Below are 12,236 nucleotides of genomic sequence, written 5' to 3' on the forward strand. Positions count from 1 at the left end.
TGCTGATGCCCTGCTACCTGCCAGCAGACTTGCCCGGTGCTGTCTGCTCACATCGCCTGTCCCGGATCCTCCGTAATCAGGCCTCGCCTATCTGCAGAACCCAGGGTTACATGTTCAATTCTCTGACATTTGGCTTATCTATCACTTGTGTGTAGGTCTGTCCACTGATAACTATTTTTCTTTCATTCAACAAATATTTATTGTATGCCAGGCATTTTTCCAGGACCTGGAAATATAACAGCGGACAAAATAGAGAAATAAAAACCAAAAAACAAATAACTCTGCCTTTATGGAGCTTCGCATTCTAGTAGAAACCAAGGCCTGGTGAACTGGTTTCCCTCTCATCCACCACAGCTGGATACCTTTCCCTATACCTGAGAATCCTATTTCCAGGTCCTAATTCTCTACAGTCAGCTGTCTCACTACAGGGAAGGGAACACTCCTCTTACAGGATAAAGAGTAATATATGAAGAAAGTGCACACTACCAAAAGCAAGTACACAGGTATAGCTTAAACCTAGAAATCAAAATGAGTTGAGATTTGCAAAAGTGCAGGGAACAATAAACACAACTTTTAAAGTTTGATTAAAAAAGAGGAACAAAGAGGCAGAAGGCCCTTTGGGTGGAGTCAAGTCAGCAGGGACCTATTGTTGAAAGATTACTTAGGAAAAACCATACTATTCAAGCTCAGTTTTACTTCCATCTTCTTATTGAGGAGAGTGGGGAGGGGAGAGGAAGGGAGGAGAGACACATTAGCAAGAGAAAGAGAAGCCAAGGTGGGAGAACCTAGTTACTCTAAATAGTCTCCCAACTCTAATAAGTCACATCCCAATATTCTGTGAAAAATGTTCAAATTACATTGCTGATTTAATCTGTAAAGAAGAAGACCTATAAAGAATGGTAGAAATGCTGGTTTATTGGAGATGGGTAAGTACTATCCCTATTTTCAAGAAGCGGAAGAAGGGAAATTTTGCATAATAAATACCAATGACTTGTTGGATTTTTTTTTAGATGTATAAACCATTTATTAATAGACAATGCCTATAGACCTGTTTCTTCTTGGGCACACCCACAGTGTGGCCACTACAGCCAGTGGTCATGGGTGCTGACCTTGGACATGAAGACCCTAAAGTGGCACCTGAGTCTTCCTCAGTTGCTCCAGGTCTTTATTCGGCTTGTTGTCTAGATCATTGGCCAAGAACCAGATGTAATTTCCATACTTCACTTCATTCTCTCTATTCTATAACCAGTCTTTGATCTTGTATTGGCTTGGATTCTGCATGATGGTGATCACAAGCTTCACCTCAACCTCAGTGACCTCTCTTTGTGAATCAATGCCTATTTTCCTCCACACCACATCACATGAGCGTATCTTTGCCCCACATCCTTAATGGCAGTGATGGCAAAGGCTATTTTCTGCAAACCATTGATGTTGGTGCTGAGTATTCTCAAACTGTGCTGGAACTTCTTGAGGATCACTCGAGATATGGCAGTGGCAGGTAGGCCTCCTGTGGGAGAAAGGTGTTGGATTTTTAAAGAGTTGGTTTGGGAGCTTCTAGATAAGGAGTGGGCAAATTATGGTCCCTAGGCCAAATCTGGCCCATTGCTTAGTTATTTATTTATTTTTGGTAAGGAAGATTGGCCCTGAGCTAACATCTTTTGCCAATCCACCTCTTTTTGTTAGAGGAAGATTGTCCCTGAGCTAACTTCTGTGCCAATCCTCCTCTATTTTGTATATGGGACGCCACCACAGCATGGCTTAATGAGCAGTGCAGAGGTCCACTCCCAGGATCTGAACCCACGAACCCCGGGGCTGCCGAAGCGGAGCACACTAACTTAACCACTACGCCACTGGGCTGGCCTTGATCTCCATTACTTATTTTTGTAAATAAATTTTTAGTGCAATGAAGCCATGCCCATTTGTTTATGACTGCTTTTGCACTACAAAACATTTTTGAGAAGTTGCAAAATGACCATATGGCCTGCAAAAGCCTATTTTTACAATGTGTAAAATTTGCTATATTTACTATGTGTCCCTTTATAGAAAAAGTTTGTTGATCCTTGCTCTAGGTAAAGAAGCATTGTGCACTAGGACTTGAGTTTGCTAAGAACAGTCCAATGAAACAATATTTTTTTTGATCAGGTTTACTAGATATATAGATCAGGGAAATTGATTTCCTGACATTGAGCACCTGGTCTTCACTTAAAATTCAACCACCATTTCTTGAGTATTTAATATATGCCAAACACTGGGAATGTAAAGATAAATAATTGCCTGGTAGAGGAGACACATACATAAAAGGGTAATTCAGAAAAAAAGTAGTACTTACTATGAGAGGATTACATCCAGAATGGTGAGAAAGCTTTGAGGGAGGAGTTTACCAGTTAGAAGAAAACAAGGTACAAGATGAATGCTGAAGGATGAGCGGGATGGAGCACAGTATTACAAGCAGAGACATCTGCTTCCGCAGTGGTACAGGGCACCACATAGCATGTTTAAAGGGAGAATAAATCTTGGTGTGATGGTGTTATAAAGTGGAAAGTGGGAAACGGCAGGAGATGAAGCTTGAGGCCAGATTCAGGGAAGGAATTTTTGCCAAGCTAATGAGCTTGGACTTAATTACAGAAGCAAAGAAAACTATTGAAGCATTTTAATTGCTGGAGTAAAACTGTCAGATTTGCAAATTAGATGAGCCCCTTTGGCAATGGTGTGAGTCAAAAGAGGAAACCGGGAGCCTGACTTGGGGTTTCTTGGTAGACTCCAACTGAGAAGGGGTCAGTGCCTAGACGAGGGCAGTGATGGTACGGGCTGAAAGGAGGAGCAGGTTGAGACACATGGGATGTAAGATAGGCATAATTTAGTGACATTTGATTTAGCGATAAAGAGTATGATAAATCAAGCAACAACATTTCCCTGATCTGTATATCTAGTAAAGCTGATTAAAAAAAAAAAAGGACTTCTGGCATGGTACCTTGATAAATGATGTTATCAGTAGCTGATATGGGGAAATCAGAAGGAGAATCAGGTTTGGGCAAGGGAGAGATGATCAGTTCAGTTCTGAAGATGTATATGTGAGGAACTTGTAGGTTATCTATTGGAGCTCTCCAGCAAGCAGTTATACATATGATTCTGAAACTTAGGGGGAAGATGGGGCCAGTTAGCCATCAGTGTACAAGTACTGGTTAAAAATATAGTAGAAAAGCATGTGGATTAGAAAAGCATGGATCCAAGTGGAACCATCAAGAAGTCCAACATTTTTGAGTGATGAGCAGAGGAGGAGTAACCTATAAAGGATACCAAGAAGGAACTATTAAAAAGTTAGGAGGAGGGCCCATTTTCCATAAATTGCTTATAAAAATGGATAAATATGTTCTAGATACAAGTAAAATCAGGCAAATTGAAACCATTTGGGTGAGGATCTCTAAATGTGCTGATGAATGCCTAGTGTCAGCCTGGAGGGAGGACCCTAGTGGAGAGTAGCAAGACTCTTCTTTGTATTCAGCATTTCAGTCGATGTCCTAGATTAAAGACACCCTCCTTAAAAGTTTGGACTGTGTGAAGCTGAGAGGAATAGAAAACATATTAGATAAAAGAATTAAGATGTGAGACAATTTTGACTGACTAAAGGCTCTATAATAAAATAAAATTTAAAAAGAATTAAAGGTTCAGTAGCACAAGTACAGGATGGTGTGATGTGACTTAGCAATTGATTGTAGAAAGAAAAAACTTATAGGAACTAGTTGATACTTCACTTGGTATCAGTCAACAGCATGAAATGGCTGCCAAGAAGAGGTAAGATGAGTTTAGACTGATTAAATTGGAGCATAGTATCTAGAACAGTGGTTCTCCAACTTTACTATGCATGAGAATCAACAAGGGAATTTTTACAACTTCTGCTCAAGCTACACCCCCTGCCAAATGAATCAGAATCTCTGGGGGGTGGGACCTAAATGTCAGTATTTTTTAAAACTTCCTAGATGATTCCAATGTGCAGCCAAATTGGAGAACAAGTAAGTAGAATTGAGAACAAAAAATAGAATAATGGTTTTTAGCTGGGAGCAGGAGATATTAGAATCACCTGAGAGTACGTTTGTCAAAATACACGCGGCAGAGCCCCTTCTTCCCAAGGTTGTGATAAGCCTTTTGGGTTGGGGTCCTCATGCACCACCCTACTCCACCTGGCTTGAGAACCACTGGTCTAGAATAGCTCCACTCTGTATGCTCAGACCACACCTAATGTCCTGAGTTAGTTCTGGCTGTCCCTCTTTAAAAAGGCTGGAGATTAGAAGTCTCAAACTGGTGGCCACAGGCTGCATCTTTGGTCCTGGGGGACAGGGGGAACGGTGAGGGTGTGGAGGGGAGGCAGCTAAAAAGTGAAATATTGTCAATAGTTTAAAAATCAAGAAATTTCATATGATCTTGATTTTCAGGTTCTCTTAAAAACTGGTAAGATCTGGCAAATCTGAGCCCATCTTGCCCCCTGCAATAATCATTTGGAGCTGAGTAGCTGCCGCCCCTTTAGAGCAGGCCTGTACTCTTCAACCTTCTGCTCACTTATTCACATTTTCAGACAAGATCCCATAGATGTTTGAGTTGGCTGCCCCTACTATAGACCAATGGATCAGGTTCTAGGAAAGGGAGCAGGAAGGTAGAAAAACATATAAATCATGTCATGTAAGGAGTGCTTTTAAATATCCAGGATTTTAGATAAAAGAGAAAACTCAGGAGGGTTCTTCACATTCTTGGAGCATTGTTATGTGGAAGAGGACTTGGAGTAGGTGAGGCCCACGATGAGGAAGTAGGACGACTGGGTAGAAACTACTGGGAGACAGATCTGAACTTCGTATCCCAACTCATTTTTTAATAAGCAGAACTGTTTAAAGAGAAAGGGATGCCTTTAGAGATAGTGAGTTCTCAGTCATGGAGATGTGTTGGGCTAAATTTTCAACACCTCTGTGGGGATAAGGCAGGCTTGGGATGGGCCTGGGGGTAGCAGCAGCAGCTGGGCCTGGAGTTGGGTGTGGAAACTGATGCAATCTAACCAGCAGCCTTGATGTCGGGAATCAACAGGCAGTTGCTGAAAACTACTTCTTCATGAAGTGTTGGATCTCAACTAAAGGGTCAGTCTGAGTTCAAATTGCCAATCCAAAGAGAGTGACTCAGGATTAGATGGGTGGGGATTAGGGGGCACAGTCTGGAGCAGATAGTGGTGAAAGGATGATCCAGCAGTTTCTGAGTCTGGGGGAAGGAAAGGGCAGGAGGGGCTAGTACTGGTTAGACTAACTCGGGTCTTTCCATCTTAGGCACAGCTGGACCTAGAGTGCTAAAGGGCCAGTCAGCCCTGAGGTGGAATGTGGGGGATACCCAAGCATTATATGAGATGTGTCTTTTAATGTGCTTCTCAGCCTTAGTAGATTCTGATTCCGGCTTTGAAAATCACCACACCTGAGAACCAAGAATAATTTGTGTAAATCCTGCCTTTCCTGGTTATAAATTTGGGTTTTGAGATGAAATGAGAGCATTTGACTATCTTCAGACATTTGTAATCTTTTTGAATTGTTTGAAGAATAAGGTTAGGGATGAATTTGGCACTTGCTAGTAAATTCACTTTAAAATTGATGAACCCATATTCATTTGACAATACGACCTTTTCTTTAAAATACTTTAAAAAAATTTTTCTACATGTAAAATATACGTTCTTTGTTTTAAAAAAAAAAGTCACAAAGAAGAAAATTAAAATCATCCACAATTGTATCACCTAGAGATAACGTGCTACATAATTTGGAATGTACTCTTCATCTCTTTCCTTGTGCACGTTTTTTTAAAATTAAAAAGGGAATAAGACTAAATGAACTGTTTCATAACTTGTTTTTTCACTTAAGATATCGCTAACTTTTTCTACATAATTAAATACGGGGGGTACATAGAATAGTGGATAAGGATATGTGTTGTTCTGGAGGTAGGTTGCCTGAGGTCTTGAGACCACTATGTAGCCTTTCTGTGCTTCAGTTTTTCATCTATAAAATGAAGAAAATAATAGTTTTACATCATCAGGTAGGATTGTGAGGGTTAAGTGACATAATCCATGTGAAGTTCTTAGAAGAGAGTATTTGGAACAAGTTTAATGACTGCATAATATGCAATTATGTAAATACATCATAATATATTGAAGCAATTTTATCTGTTATACATTTAGGTTGCTCCCAATTCTAGCTGTTATCACAAGTTTGATTTTTTAATATATGACAAAAATTGCCTGAAAGTCACATCAATAAATAATTACTAATTCTATGGTCTTATAAATTCTATGTTCTTATATTTTTCCAGATTAGAGTGACTAGGTAATTCAGCACTCCCTTCCTCTGTATGAGATAGTATCTAGCTCTCTGATGCCGATTGTTTAGCATGTTATTTAGAAACTAAGAATAATGCTTTGTACTTTGCCAGCATGAGAAATCCACAAAACAAGCATTTTATTCAAAGAACACTGTTAGAAAGAAATTATTTTTCTAAAAGAGAAGGCACAAAAATCTTTAGCAGTTTTTATCACTGGTCTCAAAACCTAATAATAAATGGACAATTAAAACTTATGCAGAGAAATTTATAGATCACTGCATCCAACAAAAGCAGAATATGTATTCTTTTCGAGTTGCACATAGAACATTTACCAAAGTAGACCATATTCTGGGTAATAAAAATGTTTCAATAAATGTAAAAGTATTCAGGTCACATAAAGCATGTTTTCTGACCACAATGGAATTAAATTAAGAAACAGTAACAGAAAGATGCAAAAAATCTGCAGATATTTGCCTGGTATCAATAATCCATAGGCTGAAGAAATCAAAAGGAACATCAGAAAGTATTTTGAACTGACTGAAAATGAAAACACAACATATCAAAATTTGTGGGATGCCTTTAAAGTGGTATGTAAGGGGAAAATTTATAGCACTAAATATCTACATTAAAAAGAAGAAAGGTCTCAAATTAATGTAAATGATCTAGAATTGCCAAAACAATTTTTAAAAAGAAGAACAAAGGTGGAGGACTAATACTACCTGATTACAAGACTTACTCTAAACCTACAGTAATCAAAACTGTGCTATGACACCAAAATAAGATCCAAAAGATAAAAAATTAATAAATTAGACTTCATCAAAATTAAAATCTTTTTTCTTCAAAAGATACCATTAAGAAAATGAAAAGATAATCCACAAGCTGGGAGAAAATATTTGTAAATCATATTCCTGATAAAGGACTTGAGTACAGAATATACATGTGGAACTCTTACAACTCAGTAGTAAGAAAACCACCTAAGAAAAAAATGGGTGAAAGATTCAAATAGACATTTCACCAAAGAAGATAGGTAATGGCTACAAAGCACATGAAAAGATACTCAATATCATTAGTCATTAAGGAAATGCACCTTAAAACCATAATGAGATACCACTACACACCTATTAAGATGGCTACAATTAAAAAGATTGACCATATGCAACGTTGGCTGGGGTCTAGATAAACTGGAATTCTTACAAATTACTGCAGGGAATGTAAAATGGTATAACCATTTTGGAAATAGTTTGGCAGTTTCCTTTTGTGTGTGTGAGGCAGATAAGCCCTGAGCTAACATCCGTGCTAATCCTCCTCTTTTTGCTGAGGAAGACTGGCTCTGAGCTAACATCTATTGCCAATCCTCCTTTTTTTTTTCCCCAAAGCCCCAGTAGATAGTTGTATGTCGTAGTTGCACATCCTTCTAGTTGCTGTATGTGGGACGCCGCCTCAGCATGGCCGGAGAAGCGGTGCGTCGGTGCATGCCTGGGATCCAAACCCGGGCCGTTTGGCAGTTTCTTGAAAAGTTAAACCTACACCTAGTACAGATCTAGTCAATTTCCTCTTATTTATCCAAGATTAAAGAAAGCATATGTCCGTACAAAGACGTATACATGAATGTTCATAATAGCTTTATTTGTAATATTCACCAACAGGTGAATGGATAAACAAATCATGGTCTACACATACAATGAATTACTATTCAGCAATAAAAAGGAATAAACTATTGATCCACCCATCAACATTGGTGAATTTCAAAATACTTGTGCTGATTGAAAACCCAGACAAAAAAGAGTACATACCGTATGATTCCATTTACATGAAATTCTAAAAAATACAAACTAATCTGTAGTGATAGAAAGCAGATAAGTAGTTGCTTCAGAATGAAGAGAGGGGTAGAGGGAGGGATTACAGAGAGGAAACTTTTGGGGATGATATATATGTTCATTATCTTGAACGTGATGATGGTTTCACAGAAGTATCAGACATCAAATTGTACGCTTCAATCTGTGCAGTTGATTGTGTCAGTTATGCCTCAATAAAGCTGTTAAAAAAAAAAGGAACAAACTCATGTTTGCCTCCTTTTGAGTTCTGTGCTTGGGTTTCATACACACATGCTTTTGGGACTGCTGGGGTTGGTTAACTTGGCTGTTTAGCCTATGGAATATCATAGTCATTGAGCTTGCCTCATGGAAAAGTCTTTGGTGGCTGAAGACAGCCTCCCAACCGACTCGCTCTCTCACTCAGCGCTGACCCCAGTGTAGCCGAGGCTCCTCGGTCCTTTCTCCGGGCAATGTCAGAAAGTCTACCACCAGATGGTGAGCACCCTGGGGCAGAAACCACTTGTTATCACAGAGCATTGCCCACAGCCTGGTGAGTGTCAAGTATAGATTTGTGTACTGAAATGAATTGAGTGGAATCACTATGGCTATTGCGTCTACTCATAGGTTTACTTTGGCCCAGAATTTTACAAGCCTGTTAGCTCAGGTAACTTTTGCTTTCAGATCCACAGTGCACAGTCCCATAGCAAATAAACTATCTACTCAAATTCCTGACAGTTTTGCAAGTCCCTGACAAATGATACTGGAGTATTTGGCAACTGAGTGTATTTGGCAACTATCTCGAATCTTGGCGGGTAGCCTATGTCTCGCTTTTCTATAACTGCAAACTCCTAACTGTCTAGGTTATGAACCTACAGTCAGGTTGGTTGTCTGAATCTTTTGCATCCATCCTTTTAATCCTGCCTTACTGCTCCCATGTGCCCAACATAAAAGTTCTTGACTCTGTCTACCAGCAACTCCACTCAAACAAACAAAACACAACTAAAGGAAGCACAGACTAAAATTACCTTCTCAGTAGTTCTCAACCCTGGCTGCACATCAGGAATGCCTGGAGAGATTTTAAAAACATGGTGGGCCCCACCTCAGACCAATAAATCAGAATCTCTAGTGGTGACCCCTGGGCATGAGGTGATTTTTTTTTTTTTTAACCTCCACGGAGAATTCTAAAGAGCAGCGAGTTGAAAACCACTGCCAGGTTTATGGTGTCATCTTTTTATATGGAAAGTCAGCACTTTCTTAACATGTCTGGAAAAAACTAACTGCCTGCCTTTGTTTTAGCCTCTACAACTACATTTTCCTGAAAGACCAAGTTCTCTCATTGGTTATATACAGGTCGTGGTAGTTATGGGAAGTTTTATCCTATAATTAAGAGTAAAATGAAACTCAATTTCTGTAGGCAATTACATTGTACTGTATAGTAAATTACACTTTTCGTTGGGAAATCATGAAAAAAGAATTTGGCATTGGCTAGAATAATATAATGTTTAATTTTTAAATCACATAATTAAAAGATAATTAGCTGAATAGGTAATAATTTGGCTAATTGCAGTGATTAAATGATTGCTTCCATAATGTAAATTACTTTCCATCGTAGTCAGTGATCTAAAATATTTTCTAAACATCTAGTGGTATTTTAAACATTAGATCGTTTTATGGGTAAATGGCCTATCTTTGATTGATGGTCTCCCTAATTTGTCAGCTGCACCGAGGAAGAGACTGGAGACCAGTCACCTAGGCCTGCAAGGGTCTGTCAGGATCCCTGGGTCTCAGCTAAGCAGGCTGGCGTCCCAGGCATAGCTCCAACGTGGCAGGGAAAGGAGGCTCTGCAGGTACTCGGGGCTCATCGTTGGTGTGCTAGATATTGTCTTTGGGTCTTAAAAAACTCAGAGTCTCAGTTTCTTCATCTGTGAGGAGAAGATAATAAAACCTGCCTTGCAGGAGTGTTGCTACTATATGCATAGTAATAAAGTTCTTAGCATAATATCTGGCATAAAGTTAATGCTCAAGAAATGAGAGTAATTACTATTTTTTTGAATTATTTTCTTTGCACTAGAGCTTTTTTATACTGCTCCTGGCCCTTTATGTAGCTGGTCATAGAGAAGACCTATGGGAACACAGGGCACTGCAGAGTTGTTTAGGTCACTGGATTCTGGACGACAGTTCGTGGTGCTGCCAGATGGAACGGCAGGTGGGGGTAAAGCTAAGTTTATTGATGTGGGCCCCTCCTCCACTGAGGAGGCTTGGGCGCTGGGACAAGCATACGTCTGTAGGGAGAGCGGTCCTTGCACACAGTGTTGAGGGAGAGCCCCGACTCTGTAAAGCCAGCTTCGCAGATCCACACCCAGAGAGTGATGCCAGCAGACGTAACCGTAGAAATCCAGCCCGTGTAACAAATGTTCCTATGAGATTTGAAGTCTATTTTCTGCTCTGTTAAGAAAATAGTGTTTTTCTTTTTTATATTTTGCAAGGTTTTTAATTCCTGACTTTCTCTTTCTCTGACATTATACACACTAATTGAAATTGAGCCAGATGCTCCACATCCAAGTGGAGAAGAGTGAGGTCACATCAATGAATCGCAGAATTTAGATCTGGAAAGGCTCATTTAGATCTGTGCTTTTTAAAATAGGTTCTCAGTCTCCTGAGAGAAGTGACTCAGGGGCTAACGCAGCAGAGTGGAGGGGAGAGCGTGGGATCAAACGGATAGGGTTCCACACATCACCTGCTCTTTCCCCTCTTCAGACTAAGGGATTCCACTTCGATCTGCTTTGTGTGTTGGGGTTTTTGAATAAAATTCTACTTGTAAATAAGGATTCTAGTAGTAAAAAACAGTTAAAAAACTAGAGAATTAGTAACTCGTCCATTTTATAAATGGAACCTAGAATGGTAAAGTGACTTGTTTGAAGTTGCACATTTAAAAAAATAATAGAACTAGGACTGGTAATTAGTTCTTCTGATTTTCAGTCCAAGGACATGGTCGCCTATATCATGCTGCCTCTTAAAAGGTAAGAAAGGCAGGTTGGAACACACGACACACTTTCCAGGCCACAACTGTGAACACACTGCAAGAGAAAGCTTCCAGCAAAGTGAAAGGAAACCGGCAAAAATATTAGCATCTTAATAGTGGAGTCACCATGAAGGAAAACCATATAAAAAGGGACAAAGAAGGGCATATTTTCTCTTCATTTCTCTTTTCCATCAGAAGTTTTCTATCGTATTGCCAATTAAGAAACATGACTTAGGATAAGACACTTTGGAAACTGTACAAAGGTTCATATGTCATAACTAGAAATGTGGGAAGGACCCTGTAACATTCGTTTCGTGGCAGATCCTCAGGATAATTAGAGAGAAGCTCAAATGGGTATAGTTCTCACCACTGAGGCTTAGGACTCCTTATTTATGGCATCGCCCCATGTGGTATTCAGCTGTAGTATTAATGGGCAATCAAGATCTGCCAAAAGGATGCACCTTACTCAAAGGTATGTAATGGAACCCTGTGGTTCCCATCAACCATGCTCCATGCCCTCTTTTCCCTTTCCCTGGCTATGACCCTGGACTTGCTTTATATTCTACCCTGGTAGTCTCCCTTTAAAGTGTGACAGGATTCCTTTCTAGGAAGCTGGCTTTCTGGCTCTTCTATTAGTTCAGGTAAGGTCTCTCTTATTTCAGCATCCTCCACCATAATCTCAATCACTCCTACAAACCCACCTTCAATTAACATACAACTAAGTAAAACAGAGTGTTTGCTTCTCCTCGTTCCTAGTTCCAAGTAGACTGCTGTCCATAAGTTCCTCCTATATACAAATTCTAGCACTGCCAAGGAGAAGAAATCCCCTATATTTGTGGGGTAGGTGAAAGGAATGAGTATTGAATGAAAAGAACATGGGCAAAACATCTGCACAAGTAGAAAGGAAAATAGTCAATTTGGGCAAAGAAATAAAACTCAACCATTGGTGAGTTTCGAGTGATCAAGACTCTCTCCCTGGTTCACAATAACTGTGCAGGTAGAGCCATGAAAGTCCTTCCACGGCAGGACTGCAGGTGGAAGCCAGAACACGTCATTACTCTCTT

At 39.7% G+C, this 12,236-nt stretch overlaps 1 pseudogene; it reads right to left on the reverse strand.

Moving 5' to 3' along the window:
• Positions 1-1,006: 1,006 nt before the first annotated feature.
• On the reverse strand, positions 1,007-11,847 carry LOC147914491 (small ribosomal subunit protein uS13 pseudogene; annotated as a pseudogene).
• Positions 11,848-12,236: the final 389 nt, after the last annotated feature.

This window comes from Ceratotherium simum, chromosome 19 (genome assembly GCF_057802395.1).
Source record: "Ceratotherium simum simum isolate JZ-2026a chromosome 19, ASM5780239v1, whole genome shotgun sequence".
Classification (NCBI taxonomy): domain Eukaryota; kingdom Metazoa; phylum Chordata; class Mammalia; order Perissodactyla; family Rhinocerotidae; genus Ceratotherium; species Ceratotherium simum.